Source organism: Pristiophorus japonicus, chromosome 26 (assembly GCF_044704955.1).
Source record: "Pristiophorus japonicus isolate sPriJap1 chromosome 26, sPriJap1.hap1, whole genome shotgun sequence".
Lineage (NCBI taxonomy): Eukaryota > Metazoa > Chordata > Chondrichthyes > Pristiophoridae > Pristiophorus > Pristiophorus japonicus.
Window position 1 is genome coordinate 9,664,528 of NC_092002.1, and position 20,538 is coordinate 9,685,065.

The 20,538-nt window shown below is 48.2% G+C and overlaps 1 protein-coding gene across 2 annotated transcripts in view; it reads right to left on the reverse strand.

Moving 5' to 3' along the window:
- rab4b (RAB4B, member RAS oncogene family) overlaps positions 1 to 20,538 on the reverse strand; it is a 43,841-nt gene that overhangs the window by 22,303 nt on the left and 1,000 nt on the right. The window lies entirely within an intron of this gene.

Sequence of the window (20,538 nt, forward strand, 5' to 3'; positions counted from 1 at the left end):
TCGGCCATTTGGCCCCTCGAGCCTGCATCACTATTCAATAAGATCATGGCTAATCTGATCTTGGCCTAAACTCCACTTTCCTGCCCACTTCCTATAACCCTCGACTCCCTTATCGTTTAAAAATCTGTCCATATCCACCTTAAATATATTCAATGACCCAGCCTCCAGAGTTCTCTGGGGTAGAGAATTCCACAGATTCACAACCCTCAGAAGAAATTCCTCCTCAATGCCGTTTTAAATGGGAGAGCCCTTATTCTGAAACTATGCCCCCTAGTTCTAGATTCCCCCACGAGGGGAAACATCCTCTCTGCGTCTACCCTGTCAAGCCCCCTCAGAATCTTGTACGTTTCAATAAGATCACACCTCATTCTTCTAAGCACCAATGAGCATAGGCCCAACCTGCTCAACCTTTCTTCATAAGTCAACCCCTTCATCTCAGGAATCAACTTTGTGAACCTTCTCTGAACTGCCACCATGCAAGTGCATCCGGGCATTGCAAGTATTTCTAACTGCAGTATCTAACATTTGCCAGAGTGTCACTGTCATGCATTTCTGGGGATCAGCAGACATCTTGCTAAAGGTAGGCGCGAGCAATTCTATGAACTCGCTTCGGGGCCCCACAGGAACAATGTTGTTGTGTTCCCCCTATTCCTATTTTTCCAAGTAGCATGATCACTCGTGAATCAACTGCTGCGTTTCCTACATTACAACAGTGACTACGCTTCAAAAAGCACTTCATTGGCTGTGAAACCCTTTGGGATGACCGGAGGTTGCTATATAAAATGCAACTTCTTTCTTTTGCCCTTCTCTCTCCTTACTTGGAGCCGAGTCACATGCCAGACATCTCGCTTTGTTGCAGCTACAAAACAGCCTAAGAAAACTCAGTCATTTCACACGGGGCGCTCCTGAGCCAAGGCTTCAAACTCACCAGCATTTTCCAATCTGTACAGTCCCCTCACCAAATAGCGACTGTACTGAATGTTAATTCAGCAGTAGTCGCAGCCAAGCCAATCAGATCTTGTGTACAGGAGGTCCTGGCTGCTCTGGGAATGGTGTGTGTGTATGCAAGAATATAAAAGCCTTATTCCATCAAGTTGGATTTAAACCCAAGTCCCCATAGATATTTCCATATCCCCGTATTTCGAAGAAGTGCTATTCCTGGTGCTCTGGCCAATATTTATCGCTCAATCAACATAAAACCAGATTGTCTGGTCAGTATCACATTGCTGTTTGTGGGAGCTTGCTGTGTGAAAATTGGCTGCCACGTTTCCTACATTACAACAGTGACTCCAAAAGTACTTCATTGGATGTAAAGTTCTTTGAGACGTCCGGTGGTCGTGAAAGTCGCTATATAAATGCAAATCTTTCTTTTTCCCACATATAGCACTGTGATAAGGACCAGTTTTTCTTTCTTTCTAGATAAGTGCGACCCCCACGCTCATTTTCCTTCCCCCCTCCCCCCCCCCACAAAATCTACTCTCCTAAAGAGGTCAGCTCTGACATTTTTCCATGGGCGCTCTCCAACAATGCTTCCGCTGAACTGCACGCATGTGCTGCCGCGCAGTAACCTGAGCGGTCCTGCGCAGGCCACTCATTGGCTTTCACATTGTAAATACCGCGCGTGAGCAGACATTTAAATTGACTGTGCAGTTGACGAAGCAGGCCACGCAGCACAATGCGCAGCTTACAGGGAACGCTGCTCTCCATTACCTTGACCACGTGGTTGCTATTCACCCGCACCCTGAATGCCGGCAGACTAGTCACCTTTTGAGGGGCGTCACCGCCAAACCCGATCCTGTCCTTAACCAGCCTTCGTCTGTGCTCTTTCTTACAGGAGGGTCACTAATTTATCAGGAGCAGTAATATCAGTTAGAGATGAGGGACTTCAATTATGAGGAGGTTTGAAACGTTAGGGCTGTTCTCCTTGGAACAGAGAAGGTTAAGAGGTGACTTAATCTTGATTTTCAAGACGAGAGGTTCTGATGAGAGTAGATGCAGACAAATTATTCTCTCTGGCGAATGGCTCAATACCAGAGGTCGTAGGTTCAAATAATTGGCAAAAGATGTAGAGTGGAGATGAGGAGACTTTTCTCACTCAGTCTCCAGGATCTGGAACACTATCTGGCAATTTTTTAATCTCCTAATACTCCTGTGAAACGCCTTGGGATGTTTCATTACATTAATGACGCTATATAAATGCAAGTTATTGCTGTTAAGGAGCTGGAAGCTGGTAGCATCAAGAATTTTAAAAGGGAGTTGGACAGGTACTTGAGGATGAGGAACTGACCGGGCTCCTACATTAGATAAGAACATAATAGGAGGAGTCGGCCATTTGGCCCCTGAGCCTGCTCTGCCATTCAATAAGATCATGGCTGATCTGATCATGGACTCAGCTCCACTTCCCTGCCCAATCCCTTATCGCTCAAAAATCTGTCTATCTCCACCTTAAATACATTCAATGACCCAGCCTCCACAGCTCTCTGGGGCAGAGAATTCCACAGATTTACAACCCTCAGAGAAGAAATTTCTCCTCATCTCAGTTTTTAATGGACAGCCCCTTATTCTATATGTCCCCTAGTTTAGTTTCTCCTATGAGTGGAAATATCCTCTCTGCATCCACCTTATCAAGCCCTCTCATTATCTTATACGTTTCGATAAGATCACCTCTCATTCTTCTGAATTCCAATGAGTAGAGACCCAACCGACTCAACCTTTCCTCATAAGTCAACCCCCTCATCTCAGGGATCAACCGAGTGAACCTTCTCTGAACAGTCTCCAAAGCAAGTATATCCTTCCTTAAATACTTACATTACAAGTGGCTGACTACACTTCAAAAAGTACTTCATTGGCTGTAAAGCGCTTTGGGATGTCTGGTGGCCATCAAAATCGCTTTAGAAATGTAAATCTTTCTCTTTTTACGGACAAAAAGCGAAGATGCGGGTCTTTCAAAGAGCCAGCACAGACACGATGGGCCGAATGGCCTGCTCCTGTCCTGTAAGTTTCTATTTCAGTGGACGCGAAGTGCTTTGGGACATCACGGGAGAGGCAAAAAAGTATTCAACTGGAAGTTTTTTCTGATTCTCCGTTCCCCACCTCACCCCTCCAAATTTAGCTTTGGGCTGCAGCGGATCACCAACATCCCAATTAGTGTCCTGTGATCAGCTAACTCAGCAATCGAGATAATAACCTGCGACTTTCCTGATCTGTGTGGCCCCGAGCCATTGGGATGGCTGGTCTGGATTTTGAAAATCACGCTCAATTAGCATTTCACACTGAAAACTCAAAACTATACCCCTAAGAAAACTGTTAAAAATAGTGAGGCTATTACAGTACAACAGTGACTACACTTCAAAAGTACTTCATTGGCTAGAACACACTTTGGGATGTCCTGAGGTCATGCAAGGCGCTGTACAAAAGCAAGTATTTTTTCTTTATATAAATGATGTAACTGACTTCACAAAGAATTACTGAGCTGAGTGATTTTAAAAGCACAAATAGACGAGCACAAGTGTTACAACACGAGGGAGGAGAACAGGAACTGCAGACACTGGGAATACTAATCACATAGGGTGCTGTAAATATGGGCTACGGTAGCACAGTGGGTTGTGTCACTGGACTAGTGATCCAGAGGCCTATACTAATTATCCGGCAACACAAGCTCAAATTCAATTAATTAAATAAATCTGGAATAAAAAGCTAGTGTCAGTAATGGTGACCATGAAACTACCGGATTGTTGTAAAAACCCATCTGGTTCACTAATGTCCCTTTCGGGAAGGAAATCTGCCGCCCTTACCCGTTCTGGCCGATATGTGACTCCAGACCCACAGCAACGTGGTTGACTCTAAACTGCCCCTCTGAAATGTCCGAGTGAGGCACTCAGTTGTACCAAACCGCTACAAAGTAGGAGCAGCAATTCGAGGCGGCAGCTCACCACCACCTTCTCGAGGGCGTTTAGGGATGGTCAATAAATGCTGGCCTTGCCAGTGAAGCCCACAACCCATGAATGAATTTTTTTTTAAAAACAGGCCTATCAGCATCCAAGAGACGGGTTAGGACTTTGACCCTGATCAGACCCAACAGAGTCTCCCCCATCCCTCACCGATGGGCCTGTGCGTATTTCCAGAATTTAACAAAGACACGGCAGAGGACGAAAACAAATTTCCAGCCAAACTCACCAACGTATCATGTCCGATTGTCAGAACGAGTGACACTGAGGACTTTATGCACAAGCTGAATTCAAGCAGACAGCAGACTCGGGGACTGAGGAACACAACTTACCACTCGCACCTCGATAAAAGCCCCTCGCAGTGATGAAGTCACAGCGAGCAGGTGGGTACGTGTGCGCGCGCGCGCGCGCGTCATTGCCAGCCAGGGCTCCCCCACTCCCGATTGTTATCCAGCGATCCCCCGCTGGGAATATGCATCTGGGAGGTCAAGTGACGACAGGATTAGGCTCAGCCGTGAACAGAAGATGTTCAGAGCCAACAGGACCATACCTCCAGCATGAGACCGCGAGGGGTGGGGGAGGACGACATAAGAAATAGGAGCAGGAGTCAGCCATTCGGCCCCTCGAGCCTGCTCCGCCATTCAATAAGATCATGGCTGCTCAGATCTTGGCTTCAACTCCACTTTCCTGCCTGTTCCCCATAATCCTGGACTCCCCTAATGTTCAATGACCCAGCCTCCACAGTTCTCTAGTGCAGAGAATTCCAAAGATTCAGGACCCTCAGAGAAGAAATTCCTCCTCAACTCCGTCTTAAATGGGCGACCCCTTATTCTGAAACTATGCCCCCTAGTTCTAGATTCCCCCATGAGGGGAACATCCTCTCTGCATCTACCCTGTCAAGCCCCCTCAGAATCATATGTCTCAATAAAATCACCTCTCATTCTTCTAAACGCCAATGAGTATAGGCCCAACCTGGGTGAAGAGAATGTAGAGAAGGGGGAATGAAGGGAAAAGTATTTAAAAAATGAAGCCAAGTGTCGCTTCATAGCTACACGCAACATGCATATTTATATAGATTATACAGGAACACAACATTTTTATAAACAATACTTAATGTCACAAATTAATTACCCTTGAAACACAAGGGTAGTTCAGATTACTTACAATTACCTACTGTCTGAGCTACACAAATATGTCTGTTCCCATACACGGTCTAACAGAATAACCAAAATATGTTTCTGCACACTACGTACATAAGAAACTTGTGCTTTCCCCCCCCCCCCCCCCCGTTCATGTTCTCCTCTAATGAAGACATCGGCTCCTTGCTGGCAGCAGTGTCACAGATGTTGGTGGGAGGTCCAGTATTTCACCCAAGTGTCCATTATTGATGTATGAGGCAGGACAGAGAGCGTCAGCAGGCTGCTCTTGTGTACTTCACAAATTCCATCTCCGTAATATCGCCTGCCTCTGCCCATCTCTGCTAAAACCCATTACCGCCAGAATCAACTATTCCACAGCTCTCCTGGCCGGCCTCCCATCGTCCAATTTCCGTAAACCCGACCTCATCCAAAACTTTGCTGCTCGTAACCCAACTCACACCAAGTCCCGTTCACCCATCACCCCCCCCCCCCCCCCAGTTCTCGCTGACATAGAAAGTAGGTGCAGTAGGCCATTGGGCCCTTCGAGCCTGCACCACCATTCAATATCATGGCGGGTCATGCAACTTCAGTACCCCATTCCTGCTTTCTCTCCATACATACCTCTTGATCCCTTTAGCCGTAAGGGCCACATCTAACTCCCTTTTGAATATATCTAACAAACTGGCCTCAACTTCCTGATCTACATCTTGGTTCAGAAGCGCCTTGAATTTAAAATTTTAACCTGGTGTTCAAATCCCTCAATGGCCCCTCCCCTCCCACAACCCTCCGAGAACTCTGCGTTCCTCCTGTTCTGGGCTCTGGTTCATTTCTGACTTCCTTCGCCTCGCCATTGGCGGCTGGGTCGTCAGCCCTCGAGGCCCCAAGCTGTGGAATTCTCTCTTTAAACCTCTCTCTCCTCCTTTAAGACACTCCTTAAAACCAACCTTTTGGACCAAGCTTTTGGTCACCTGTCCTAATATCTCCTTATGTGGCTCGGTGTCAGATTATGTCTGATAACGCTCCTTGGGACGTTTTACTGTGATAAAGGCGCTATATAAACGCACGTTGTTGTGCTCAGATGGGGTCCACACCGGTCAGCGGACAGTGACCAGGAATCCTGGGCGATTTTCCTTCGCTGACCCTGGGTGAGACCAGCTGACTCCAGATTGGCTGGGGAATGATCCCAAAACCCGTGGTCTCAGTTACTCACGGGGGGGGGGGGAAGCTTGCTTGCTTGAGCCATTGGGGAGCTGAACAGCCCATTTGATTACATTAGATCGAGCACTTAAGCTCATCCTCCTCCACAACTCTCCACTCTTGCTCCTCGTGGGGTGATTAAATTTTGATGGAGTTATTAATATGCAGACTCTTCCAGGAAATGAGAAAGAAGCAGATTTCATCTGAGCAGCAACGTTGGAACGGTATTGATCCAGGTTTTTGCTACTTACCTCAGCTTTGTAAGAAAGGTAATGGAAATTGATTAAAACACTAGACGACGCTTCGCACTCGGAGATGGACGAATTGCTACCACGGCGGAAAAAGTACCCAAAGTACAAGAGTGCAATCGCTCGCCTTGACAAGCCACTAACCATGCGGACTGAAGCGGCTCAAGGCGGCTCATCACCGTCTTCCCGGGGGGCAACTAGGGACGGGCAACGAATGCCACCTCGAGAATGAATCATGAACAAAGACAGAAAGGTTAAGACGAATGGTCTCTTTAAGTGGTGCGGCCGTGCAGCGCTCTGGACCTCCCACCTGGCCGGCTCTTCAATGAGCAAAGTGCCGTAACCTACAGGGCTACGAAGCGAGAGCTGGAAAGTAGGATTAGGCTGGATAGCCCTTTGGTCGGCCAGCATGGACACGATGGGCCGAATTGCCTCCTTCCATGCTGTAAACTTCTATGATTCCGTGAAAACCTTGCATGCGCGGTATTTTGAATGGTCAGTGTGCCCAAAAACAATTAATGGCAACATTGATTAAGACCCTCTGGTCGATCCAGCCGCCCACCCCTCACAATTGTGATACCTTGTGTAACACTATCAATACAGTCCCCACCCTACCCCAAACCAACTCCTGGGAGAGGAGAAAAAACAGCTTAAAAAACCCCAGGACAATTTGGGGGGGGGGGGGGGGGGGGGGAAAGAAAATCTGGGAAATTCCTCTCTGACAAATCCAGGTGAGCAAAACTAGTCCGGGAGATCACTCTGGCCCTGAATTCCCTCGAGTACCTACCCGTTTTTAAGAGGTGATGTTCGCCCCAGCCATTCAAAAGGTCCAGCTCAGAAAAATTGAAAAAAAAAATTAAGTTTAACTGAATTCTTAAACAACCTTCGAAGAACACTACCTGATAATTTGGGGCCCCATGGTTTAGTGTAGATTCAATTCCTGTCTGTGCTTTGCAGGCTTATCTCAGTTAGGGTGTTAGAACTGTCAGTGCCCCCGCCCCTGATCACGACTCAGTCATTCCTGATGAACTGTGCCAGTGTGGACATCAAAGAGAAAGACTTGCATTTATATAGCGCCTTTCATGACCACTGGACACCCCAAAGTGCTTAACAACCAATGAAGTACTTTAACTGCAGTCGCTGTTGTAATGTGGGAAACTCGACAGCCAATTTGGGCGCAGCAAGCTCCCTCAAATAGTAATGTGACATTGATCAGATAATCGGTTTTACTGATGTTGATTGAGGGATAAATATTGGACACCGGGGAGAACTCCCCTGCTCTTCTTTGAAATAGTGTCATGGAATCTTTTAAGTCCACCTGAGAGAGCAGACGGGGCCTCGGTTTAACGTCTCATCCGAAAGACGGCACCTCCGATAGTGCAGCACTCCCTCAGCACTGCAGATGGATTTTTATGCTCAAGTTTCTGGAGTGGGACTTGACCCCACCCCCACCCCGCCCCCGGACTCAGAGGCGAAGGTGCTACCCACTGAGCCACGACAAGGACTGGATGAGACGAGGCTTCCCCCACTGGCACCGTCTTGGTGCCCCACATGAAGAACACCAAGGTACCAGAAGAAGCTTGGCCAGTCTTCAGAAGACGAGAATAATCCCAGCTTTGAAGCACTGCGGTAAAGCGATGTCCTAAAACTAATGATTTTAAATTTAATGACGAGTCTCAGGCATAGTGTACAGTTGGGGGGGCGATGGTTAATTAAATACTAAGCCCCAAGCATCCACTTAATATCCCACTTTGGGGATTTTGAGCAGTTTTAGTAAAACTGTCAATTACCCAATTGAAATCGCACGGTGATTTGGTCCAAAATTTGTCTCACATGGTAAGCTTCACTGAACCAAAAATGGCACAAGGGACGCATCACCAAGTATCATTTTTTTTTCCTTCTCCAATTTGCCGATTTTCGTTTTACAATCTCTCTAGCTCCCCCTCCCCCAAGTGGCAACGTGGGCCGCAATGATTCCAGGAACAACGGCGCCGGTAATTGCACAAATGATTGTCCTTCACCCGATACACAGCGCAGAGGGTTAATGGGTGTTCCAGTAAAAAAAAAAAGGGGGGGGGGGGGGAAAAGAAAGAAAGAGGACACAGAGTCAAATCTGCTCTTGACTCGACATCCTTGTGACACCAAGATAACAGGTGGGCTGGGGTCGTGTGTTTCGGTGCAAACTGATGACTTATACACCTCGATAAACATCAGCCCGCGTCTCGACCAACGTTGACAGAGTAAGTCAGATTCCATTTGACCACATGGATTGCAAGGACTCTTAATGGACCACCGACTTTAACTTTGGACTCTGCGTTTAATACTAGGGCGTATCTATCCCAATTACGCTATATGTTGAGTTTCCCTGCGTCCATCTGAGTACGTGTTTGGCTGTCACTCGGGGCCCGAGCCCATCACTTCTATTTCTCTCCCTTAAGCACTCCCTCCACATAAAGGCCCATGATCTTACAATCTCACGTAGCCTCGCTACTCTCATCGTGTCAATCACACATAAAGCCACCACTTCCTTGTATCGCTTGTCACCCACATCCTCCCCTCCCCAACCACACTTGCTTCTGTGTCTGCCCCAAGTCACTTATGATACTTCCAAATTCCCATCTGTCTAGCCTTCGGCCCTCAGTGGCAGCTGTGTCTCAGTGGGCAGCACATTCGCCAGAGTCAGAAGGTTGTGGGTTCAAATGCCACTTGAGCACATAAATCTTCAGTGTAATACTAAGGGAGTGCCGCACCATCAGAGGTGCCATCTTTCGGGTGAGATGTTAAACCGAGGGCCTGTCTGCCCTCTTGTAAAAGATACCATGACAATACTTCAAAGAGGAGCAGGGAGGTTATCCCCGGTGTCCTGGTTAACATATATTCCTCAATCATCATAAAAAACACAATTATCTGGTCATTGCTGTTTGTGGGAGCTTGCTGTGTGCAAACTAGCTGCCGCATTTCCTATATTACAACAGTGACTATACTCCAAAAGTACTTCATTGGCTGTAAAGCGCTTTGAGACGTCCGGTGGTCGTGAAAGATGCTATAGAAATCCAAGTCTTTCTTCCCCCCACCCCCCAATCACCACCACATTTGTGCAGCTACCAAACTGCCCAATCGCACCTTCACCTCCCCATTAAAAACATTACTCCCTCTCTTCCTGGTCGTTCCCCCAGCGAGTTGTTATTTTGAGAGGAGCGTCTTGGGAATCCGTACAATCTTCAGTGGCCTTGGCACAGACCAGAGATCAAACTTGGCACTTTTCTGATCCGTAATATCCAGCGACTCAACAACTTGCATTTGTATAGCGCCTTTAACATTGTAAAAACGTCCCAAGGTGCTTCACAGGAATGTAATCAGACACAATTTAACAACGAGCCACAACAAGATATTACAAAGTATTGAACTGTCATACACCCACCAGTACAAAGTGCTGAAAATCTTACTACAAGTGCAAACAAGCAGTACATTTACCACTGCTCCACTGCACAGTAGACAGCACCCTTCAACCAGTACAGCAGATTCTTAATTCAGATAACACGCTTGGCGTAAACACAAGGCGGTTAGTTGACTGCACCAGCTCTGGAGGAGTGGCACTCCGCTATCCCTTCTCCCAGTACGCTGGGCTCACCCAAACGAGCCAAAAATGGACAGCGGAAACGCTACAAAGACACCCTCAAAGCCTCCCTGATAAAGTGTAACATCCCCACCGACATCTGGGAGTCCCTGGCCAAAGACCGCCCTAAGTGGAGGAAGTGCATCCGAGAGAGCGCTGAGTACCTCGAGTCTCAACGCCAAGAGCATGCAGAAATCAAGCGCAGGCAGCGGAAAGAGCGTGCAGCAAACCAGTCCCACCCTCCCTTACCCTCAATGACTATCTGTCCCACCTGTGATAGGGACTGTGGCTCTCGTATCAGACTGTTCAGCCACCGAAGAACTCACTTCAGGAGTGGAAGCAAGTCTTCCTAGATTCCGAGGGACTGCCTATGACAACGACACTGGGCTCGCCCTCCTCCATCAGCCGCCCTGTGACGCAGAGATGGGGAAACTGCTGGCAGTTCCCAAAGCCAATGGAAAAATAAAAAACATCCTGCATCTCTACCTGCACTATGCGTCGCCCAGAGGGAGAACGGTTAACATCCGGGGTATTCAACATTTAGGAAGGATAAACAGAAAGGAAAAGGAGGCGGAGTTGCATTGCTGGTTAAAGAGGAAATTAATGCAATAGTAAGGAAGGACATTAGCTTGGATGATGTGGAATCGGTATGGGTGGAGCTACGGAATACCAAAGGGCAGAAAACACTAGTGGGAGTTGCGTACAGACCACCAAAACAGTAGTAGTAAGGTGGGGACATCATCAAACAAGAAATTAGGGATGTATGCAATAAAGGTACAGCAGTTATCATGGGTGACTTTAATCTACATATTGATTGGGCTAACCAAACTGGTGGCCTTGCAGTGGTGGAGGATTTCCTGGAGTGTATTAGGGATGGCTTTCTAGACCAATATGTCGAGGGCCCAACTAGGGAGCTGGCCATCCTAGACTGGGTGATGTGTAATGGGAAAGGACTAATTAGCAATCTTGTTGTGCGAGGCCCCTTGGGGAAGAGTGACCATAACATGGTCAAATTCCTTATTAACATGGAGAGTGACAGAGTTAATTCAGAAACTAGGGTCCTGAACTTAAGGAAAGGTAACTTCGATGGTTTGAGGTGTGAATTGGCTAGAATAGACTGGCAAATGATACTTAAAGGGTGGACGGTGGATAGGCAATGGCAAGCATTTAACGATCACATGGATGAACTTCAGCAATTCTACATCCCTGTCCGAAGTAAAAATAAAATGGGGAAGGTGGCTCAACCGTGGCGAACAAGGGAAATTAAGGATAGTGTTAAATCCAAGGAAGAGGCATATAAATTGGCCAGAAAAAGCAATAAACCTGAGGACTGGGAGAAATTTATAATTCAGCAGAGGAGGACAAAGGGTTTAATTAAGAGGGGGAAAATAGAGTACGAGAAGCAGCTTGCCAGGAACATAAAAACTGACTGCAAAAGCTTTTATAGATATGTGAAGAGAAAAAGATTAGTGAAGACAAACGTAGGTCCCATGCAGTCAGATTCAGGTGAATTTATAATGCGGAACAAAGAAATGGCAGACCAATTGAACAAATACTTTAGTTCTGTCTTCACGAAGGAAGACACAAATAACCTTCCGGAAGTACTAGGGGACCGAGGGTCTAATGAGAAGGAGGAACTGAAGGATATCCTTATTAAGTGGGAAAGTGTGTTAGGGAAATTGATGGGATTGAAGGCCGATAAATCCCTGGGGCCTGATAGTCTGCATCCCAGAGTACTTAAGGAAGTGGCCCTAGAAATAGTGGATGCATTGGTGATCATTTTCCAACAGTCTATCGACTCTGGATCAGTTCCTATGGACTGGAGGGTAGCTAAATGTACCACTTTTTAAAAAGGGAGCAACAGAGAAAGCAGGTAATTATAGACCGGTTAGCCTGACATCAGCAGTGGGGAAAATGTTGGAATCAATTATTATGAAATAGCAGCGCATTTGGAAAGCAGTGACAGGATCGGTCCAAGTCAGCATGGATTTATGAAGGGGAAATCAAGCTTGACAAACCTTCTGGAATTTTTTTTGAGGATGTAACTAGTAGAGTGGACAATATGTGGTGTATTTGGACTTGCAAAAGGCTTTTGACAAGGTCCCACACAAGAGATTGGTGTGCAAAATCAAAGCACATGGTTTTGGGGGTAATATACAGACGTGTATAGAGAACTGGTTGGCAGACAGGAAGCAGAGAGTCGGGATAAACGGGTCCTTTTCAGAATGGCAGGCAGTGACTAGTGGAGTGCCGAAGGGCTCAGTGCTGGGACCCCAGCTCTTTACAATATACATCAATGATTTGGATGAAGGAATTGAGTGTAATATCTCCAAGTTTGCAGATGACACTAAACTGGGTGGCGGTGTGAGCAGTGAGGGGGATGCTAAGAGGCTGCAGGTTAGGGGAGTGGGCAAATGCATGGCAGATGCAGTATAACGTGGATAAATGTGAGGTTATCTACTTTGGGGGCAAAAACGTGAGGACAGATTATCTGAATGGCGGCAGATTAGGAAAAGGGGAGGTGCAACGAGACCTGGGTGTTATGGTTCATCAGTCGTTGAAAGTTGTCATACAGGTACAGCAGGCGGTGAAGAAGCCAAATGGTATGTTGGCCTTCATAGCTAGGGGATTTGAGTATAGGAGCAGGGAGGTCTTACTGCAGTTGTACAGGGCCTTGGTGAGGTTCAGTTTTGATCTCCTAATCTGAGGAAGGAAGTTCTTGCTATTGAGGGAGTGCAGCAAAGGTTCACCAGACTGATTCCTGGGATGGCAGGACTGACATATGAGGAGAGACTGGATCAACTGGGCCTTTATACATTGGAGTTTAGAAGGATGAGAGGGGATCTCATAGAAACATATAAGATTTTGACGGGATGGGACAGGACAGGTTAGATGCAGGTAGAATGTTCCCGTTGCTGGGGAGTTCCAGAACCAGGGGTCACAGTCTAAGAATAAGGGGTAAGCCATTTAGGACTGAGATGAGGAGAAACTTCTTCACTCAGAGAGTTGTTAACCTGTGGAATTCCCTGCCGCAGAGAGTTGTTGATGCCAGTTCATTGGATATATTCAAAAGAGAGTTAGATATGGCCCTTACGGCTAAGGGGATCAAGGGGTATGGAGAGAAAGCAGGAAAGGGGTACTGAGGTAATGATCAGCCATGATCTTATTGAATGGTGATGCAGGCTCGAAGGGCCGAATGGCCTACTCCTGCACTTATTTTCTATGTTTCTATGTTTACAAGATAAAGCACCCGCAAATCCCACGCCCCCACCAGAAGCGACTTGAAACGCTCACCTCACTAAAGGGATCAGCTAACACATAACTGGAGATTAATGATTATATTTTGGACCTCAGTCAGTAATCTGTTAATGAGTTGGGTGAGTCATTGGTCTGTGCTGATCTCAGCACCCAGGTTCGAGAGAGGGGAAAGTCAGCTGCTCTTGGTCACTGTCGAGTGATTCCTGCTGGATCACTGAGTGTGGGGACATCAGCCAAATACAGAATCGGGTGCGGTTCACCTCCCCTGCCCCCCACTCCGTAGCCGAATGACTTGGCAACACTCAGATGACGAATAGTCACATGGGGGAGGTCATGGGTCAGAATGAAACTAGTACCATGAAATCATACCCTGAGCAACGCCGAGAGCGATACGTTTTTGGACTCGAGGGGAATCAGGCGATATGGAGATCAGGCGGGAAAGTGAGGTCGAAGATCAGCCATGATCTTATTGAACGGTGGTGGAGCAGGCTTGAGGGGCCGTAATGCCAGCTCCTGCTCCTAATTCCTGTGTTATGTTGTGTTATGTTTGGAACAGGGGGTGGGGGGAGGGATGATGGTGGTTGGCTGTGGGGGGGGCGGGGAATAGACAAGTTACACCAGTATACCCACATGTTGCAAGACACCTGCGAAGCAACAACTTGCATTTATATTGGGCCTTTAAAGTTATTTTCCTACATTACAAGACTGGCTACACGTCAAAAGTATTTCATTGGCTGTAAAACACTTTGGGACGTCCTGATGTGAACGACGCGATAGAAATGCAAGTCTTTTTTTAAAAAAATTTTAGTAAACGTCCCAAGTCGCTTCAAAGAAAAATGAGACACCGAGCCACATAAGGAGTTAATAGGACAGGTGATCAAAAGCTTGGTCAAAGAGCCAGGTGTTAAGGAGTGTCTTAAAGGAAGAGGGAGATGCGGAGAGGCCACTCCAGAGCGTGGGGTCCAGGCAGCTGAAGGTGCGGCCACCAATGGTAAAGCGATTAAAATTGGGGGATGCGCAAGAGGCCAGAATTGGAGGACAAGGGAATTTAAAAAAAAAAGGAATTAAAAAAAATTTAAACAAATGAATCAGGGAAAGTGTTACGCAGACAGCAGTTATTTCTTGAGAGCAGCAATAAAATCCAAATAGGCAAAAAGGTACACAGCAGCCCACAGATGGTACATGGGCTGCGCTGCAGGTTTATGACGCAAGCCAAGCCTGAAAGCAGACACCCAGCGCTTGCTGCCCAGCTGTGTGATCCAGCAAGTACAGCCCTGTACCAGCCTCTCTCCTCAAAGCCCACGAGCAGTACAAAATGCGCAATGTCCGAGGGAGGGAGGGAGGGGGAAGATGCGCGGTGCCAGCCAGCTTGCAAGGCAATTTGATACTTTGCTGCCGGTTGGCTGCAAACAAAAACACTTGTGCCGCTCAATCGAGACGTTCCCATGACGGGATGTTTTCACCTTCCACCCGCGAAGGTGTGGAGTCCTAATGGGATCGCGTTTCGAATGCACTTGCTGCCTGCTACCTCACCAAGTGAGAGCTGACACAGCGAGTGTTGGCAAATGATTCAAATGTAGGGGGGGGGGTGGGTGGGAGGAGATCTGCAGCTGATGTGTTTGCACGCACGTGTACACACACACTGGGCTCACTCATCATCCTAGACGGTCCCTCGAATGAGGATGGCTTGCTTCCACAAGAGTTCACAGATGTTTCAATGAAGGACCCGATGTTCCAGTCCTGAACGCCAATTGAGGGGGTGGAAGATGCCTGTGCGTGGATTTTTTTAAAGTGTGTGGTGACCATTGCACACCAGCCACCACACGGGCTTGACAGAGCTCGGTCTTGGTCCAGTGGCAAGGGTTAACCAGGACGACTGGAGACTTGCTCTGCTGCACGGACCTAGTGCACACACACGTATCGCAGTGTGGGCTGACCCTTGCTGCCCTTGGGCCCTCACCTCTTCGCCCACCATGTTTCAGGCTCCAGCTCTATTTATAGCCCCGACCTGCGGTGGTGTTCTCACACAGGTTGGAGCGGCCCACGATGTTGGACTGGGCTCACTATATAGAAGAACAATCACTGAATCTTTCCCAGCACAGCATTCTGCCCAGTCAGGATCTGCTAACTGTGCAGACCAGAGTGTGTACACAGGAGATTGCTGGTCTACATCAGTAAATAAAATGGGGGCGGGTTGGGAAGGGATAAAGGGGCAAACGTTGCAGGCACCCGATTTGATTGTGGGACTGAGGCTCAAACCACATAATTCCCCCACCCACTACCTAACATGACTACCCATTATGGAGAACTGAAAGCATCAGCCGTGGCTCAGTGGGCAGCACCCTCACCTCTGAATCAGAAGGTTGTAGGTTCAAGTCCCACTCCAGAGACTGGAGCACAAAAATCTAGGCTGACACTCCCCAGTGCAGCGCTGAGGGAGTGCTGCACTGCCGGAGGTGCCGTCTTTCGGATGAAATGTTAAACCGAGGCCCCGCGTGGCTTCAGGAGGACGTAAAAGATCCCATGGTCCTATTTTGAAGAGCTGGGGAGTTCTGGGAAAATCTGGGAAATTCCTCTCCGACCCATCTAGGCGATTGAAATTAGTCCATGAGATTACTCTGGGACACCCCGAGGTTGTGAAAGACACTATAAAATGTAAGGATTTTGTTCTCAGGAAATTGCAGACACTATTTTTTTTTAAAAAGTTTTAACATAAGAGAGTCTAGAACCAGGAGTCAGTCTTAGAATGAACTGAGATGAGAAACTTCTTTAAAGGGTTGTGAATCTTTGGAATTCTCTGCCCTGGAGGGCTGTGGAAGCTCAGTCATTGAGTATATTCAAGGCTGAGATCACTAGAGTTTTGGATAATTTGGGGGAATCAAGGGATGTGGGGATAGTGCAGGAAAGTGAAGTTGAGGTCAAAGATCAACCATGATCATACTGAATGGTGGAGCAGGCTCGGGGAGGGGTGGGGTGCACGGCCTTCTACTGCGCATTATATTCTTTGTAGCTCTGTTAGTTGCCATTTTACAGGAATGCCCAGAACCTGCGTCGTGACTAATCAAATAAACGCACAAAGCTGCAATTTGAAAGATGTACAAAGATATCAAAAGTTTGTACTTGGAGGCTGGCACGGCTGACTTTGAGTCTTGCCCTTCAGTCAAGCTGAAAATCTCGAATTCCACCTGACCCAGCGCACCTATATTTACTTCCTCGTGCTCAGCAAGGAGAGATATGCTCGCACTGGGGAATGGAACAACCTCCAATTCAGGCAGCCAGTACAAGCGTCGCAAACTGCCCCGCCAAGTGCAGCATGAAAGGCTGAAGGAGGGGGAAGTGATGTGCATGAAAGAAAGCTTTGATTTCTACAGCACATTTCACAAACTCAGGATGTCGCTAAATGCTTTGCAGCCAACAAAGTACTTTTGAAGTGTTGTAATGTAGGAAACGCGGCAGACAAATTGCGCACCGCAAGCTCCAACAAACAGCAATGTGATAATGAACAGATCATCTTGGGACACCGGGGATAACTCCCCTGCTCTTTTTGAAATAGTGCCGTAGGATCCCTCAGACATTGATGTGATAAATGACCAGATAATCAGGTTTTTCTTCTAGTGAGGTTGGTGACAATGGAGGCTCCCGAGCTGAGCCAAACAGAGCAGGAAAGTACCAGAATGAATCCCTGGTACGCAATGAACACAAGAACAAGAATTAGGAACAGGAAGGAGTACGCCATTCAGCTCCTCGAGCCTGCTCCGCCATTCAATGAGATCATGGCTGATCTTCAACCGCAACTGCACTTTCCTGCCCGATCCCCATATCCCTTGATTCCCTTAATATCCAAAAATCTATCGATTTCTGTCTTGAATATACTCAACGACTGAGCCTCCACAGCCCTCTGGGGTAGAGAATTCCAAAGATTCACCACACTCTGAGTGAAGAAGTTTCTCCTCAACTTAGTCCTAAATGGCCGACCCCTTATCCTGAGACTGAGACTGTGACCCCTGGTTCGAGACTCAGTTAGTGGATATTATGAGTTCACTGATCTCACGTTAGATACAAAGTAAAACCGCCGCAACTCTGTGCCTCAGCCCAATCTCTCCGGTAAGACCAACATTTTTCCATTTCCGAACCAGGTATCCACGCCTTCTTAGCGAGAAGCCAATGTGCGGCAAAATAGAGCCAGTTTTATGGAGCGTTGTACCACAAGGAACTGTGTTAATATGTATTTCACAGAGGATGCTGGAATGGATTGTCTGAAAGGGCGGTGGAAGCAGATTCAACAGCAAGTTGCAAAAGGGAATTGGATATTTAATTAAAAAGGAAAAATAGGCAAGGCTATGGGGAAAGAGCGAGGGAGGGGGACTAATTGGATAAGCTGGCACAGGGACGATGAGCTGAGTGGCCTCCTGTGATGCTAAATTCTTTATGATTCTAGGACACTTGCAGTGAAGGCGGCAAATGGTATGTTGGCCTTCATAGCGAGAGCATTTGAGTATAGGAGCAGGGAGGTCTTACTGCAGTTGTACAGGGCCTTGATGAGGCCACACCTTGAATATTGTGTACAATTTTGGTCTCCTAATCTGAGGAAGGACATTCTTGCTATTGAGGGAATACAGCGAAGGTTCACCAGACTGATTCCCGGGATGGCAGGACTTACATAAGACGACAGACTGGATCAACTAGGCTCATATTCACTGGAATTTAGAAGAATGAGAGGGGACCTCATAGAAACATAAAATTCTGACGGGACTGGACAGGTTAGCGGCAGGAAGAATGTTCCCGATGTTGGGGAAGTCCAGAATCAAGGGTTACAGTCTAAGGATAAGGGATAAGCCATTTAGGACTGAGATGAGGAGAAACTTCTTCGCTCAGAATTGTGAACCTCTGGAATTCTCGGGCCTCAACAACTTTCTGTGGCAGTTCGTTAGACATATTCAAAAGGGAGCTAGATTTGGCCCTTATGGCTAAAGGGATCAAGGGGTGAGGAGAGAAAGCAGGAAAGGGGTACTGAAATTGCATGATCAGCCATGATCTTATTGAATGGTGGTGCAGGCTCGAAGGGCCAAATGGCCTACTCCTGCACCTATTTTCTATGTTTCTAAAAAGTCAATGCCGGGGCACTTAAAGACCCAGCTAAGAGAGCCCTATACAGTCAGCGCCTCACAGCTAGCCTTGCGTGCCTTGATGACCCCGAGATGCAGAATGCCTACAGCGCTTGGTCTGCCCTCCAGGCCTCCATAACCAGTGCCTGCGAAGAGACACTCGGTCACAACCAGGAAACACAAGAACTGGTTTGATGAGAATGACCAGTTGATCCAAGAGTTAATAGATACTCTTCAAATTATGACAGCAGACAATTCCACATTATAGCCGAGCCCCACTGTATTCCCACCCCTTGTCCGCACTTCCAGCAGACTGCGGATGCAGGTCGAGGGCGGCATTGAGCCATGCTGCGATGGCCTACATGGTCAAATAGGCTGCCCACGTTCACTTTTGGGAGCCCTTCCAGTGTTGCAACTGGTCTCCGAATCCAACACACAGTGCGAATGGCAGACTCATACGACAGAGTTGCATAAATAGAATATTAAGCAGCCTGTAACATTGCTCATAGCGCCGAGATTGGCACAGCAGCACGCTTGCACAGCTAATAGTTACTGAATACAGTCATGATTATCAACTTGGCTATTGTGTCATGAAGTCAGCAAACTGAAGGGGCATCGCCCAATCTGTTGTTTTCCCAGAACATATTCTAAGCATCCCTCAAACCCAATGGTACTGGACAGATACAAACTATTTGAAGGCGGAGAAAGCAAGAACAGCTGTAATCTGTCTCTATCACATTAGGAAAGAGGACAAAATTAAATCTGGTCATCAACTTCTGCTCTCAATAAAGCAGGGATAAATATCTCCTCCTCCTCCTCTTCCCTCTCTCCCTCCCCCCTCTCACTCCACACCCCCCCATCTCATCTTCCCTCCCCCGCCACCCCCCGCTGTGACTCCGTGGGTAGCACTCACTCGCCTCGGAGTCAGAAAGTTGTGGGTTCAAGTCCCACTCCAGAGACTTGAGCACATAATCCAGGCTGGCACTCCCAGTGCAATGCTGAGGGAGCGCCGCATTGTCGGAGGTGCCGTCTTTCGGATGAGATGTTAAGCTGAGGCCTCATCTGCTCTCTCAGGTGGCGTAAAAGATCCTACAGCACTATTTCAAAGAGTTACTCCGGTGTCCTAGCCAAAATTTATCCCTCAATCAACATCACAAAAAAAAAAGATTTTCTGGTCATTATCACGTTGCTGTTTGTGGGAGCTTGCTGTAAAGCGCTTTGGGACGTCCAGTAGTCATGCAAGGCGCTATAGAAATGCAAGTCTTTTAATTTTCTTTGAAATGTCTTTCAAACAAATGTGGGCAGTCCCATTGAGGGAAGGAATGACTGAGTCGGATAGTGCAAGAGAGCTGAATTATAAGATCCATAAAGACATTTCACAACTTCAGTACGTCCTAAACACGGAAGATGGAGGAGGGGGGGCGGGGGGGAAGATGGAGGAGGGGGGGGGCGGGGGGAAGAGGTGGGGGGGGCGGGGGGAAGAGAGCGGGAGCGGGAGGGGGAGGGGCGGGAGAGAGAGGGGAGAGGGGGCGGGGCGGGGGAGGGGGAGGGAGAGGGAGAGGGGGGGGAGGGAGAGGGAGAGGGGGGGGAGGGAGAGGGAGAGGGGGGGGAGGGAGAGGGAGAGGGGGGGAGGGAGAGGGAGAGGGGGGGGAGGGAGAGGGAGAGGGGGGGAGGGAGAGGGAGAGGGGGGGGAGGGAGAGGGAGAGGGAGAGGGGGGGGAGGGAGAGGGGGGGGAGGGAGGGGGAGGGGGAGGGAGAGGAGGGAGAGGGAGAGGGAGGGAGAGGAGGGAGAGGGAGGGGGAGGGAGAGGGGGAGGGAGAGGGGGAGGGAGAGGGAGAGGGAGAGGGAGAGGGAGAGGGAGAGGGAGAGGGAGAGGGAGGGGGGGGTGGGAGAGAGGGAGGGAGAGAGAGGGGGGGGGGTGGGAGGGAGGGAGGGAGAGGGGGTGGGTGGGAGGGAGGGAGGGAGGGAGAGGGGGTGGGTGGGAGGGAGGGAGGGAGAGAGAGGGGGGGGGTGGGAGGGAGGGAGGGAG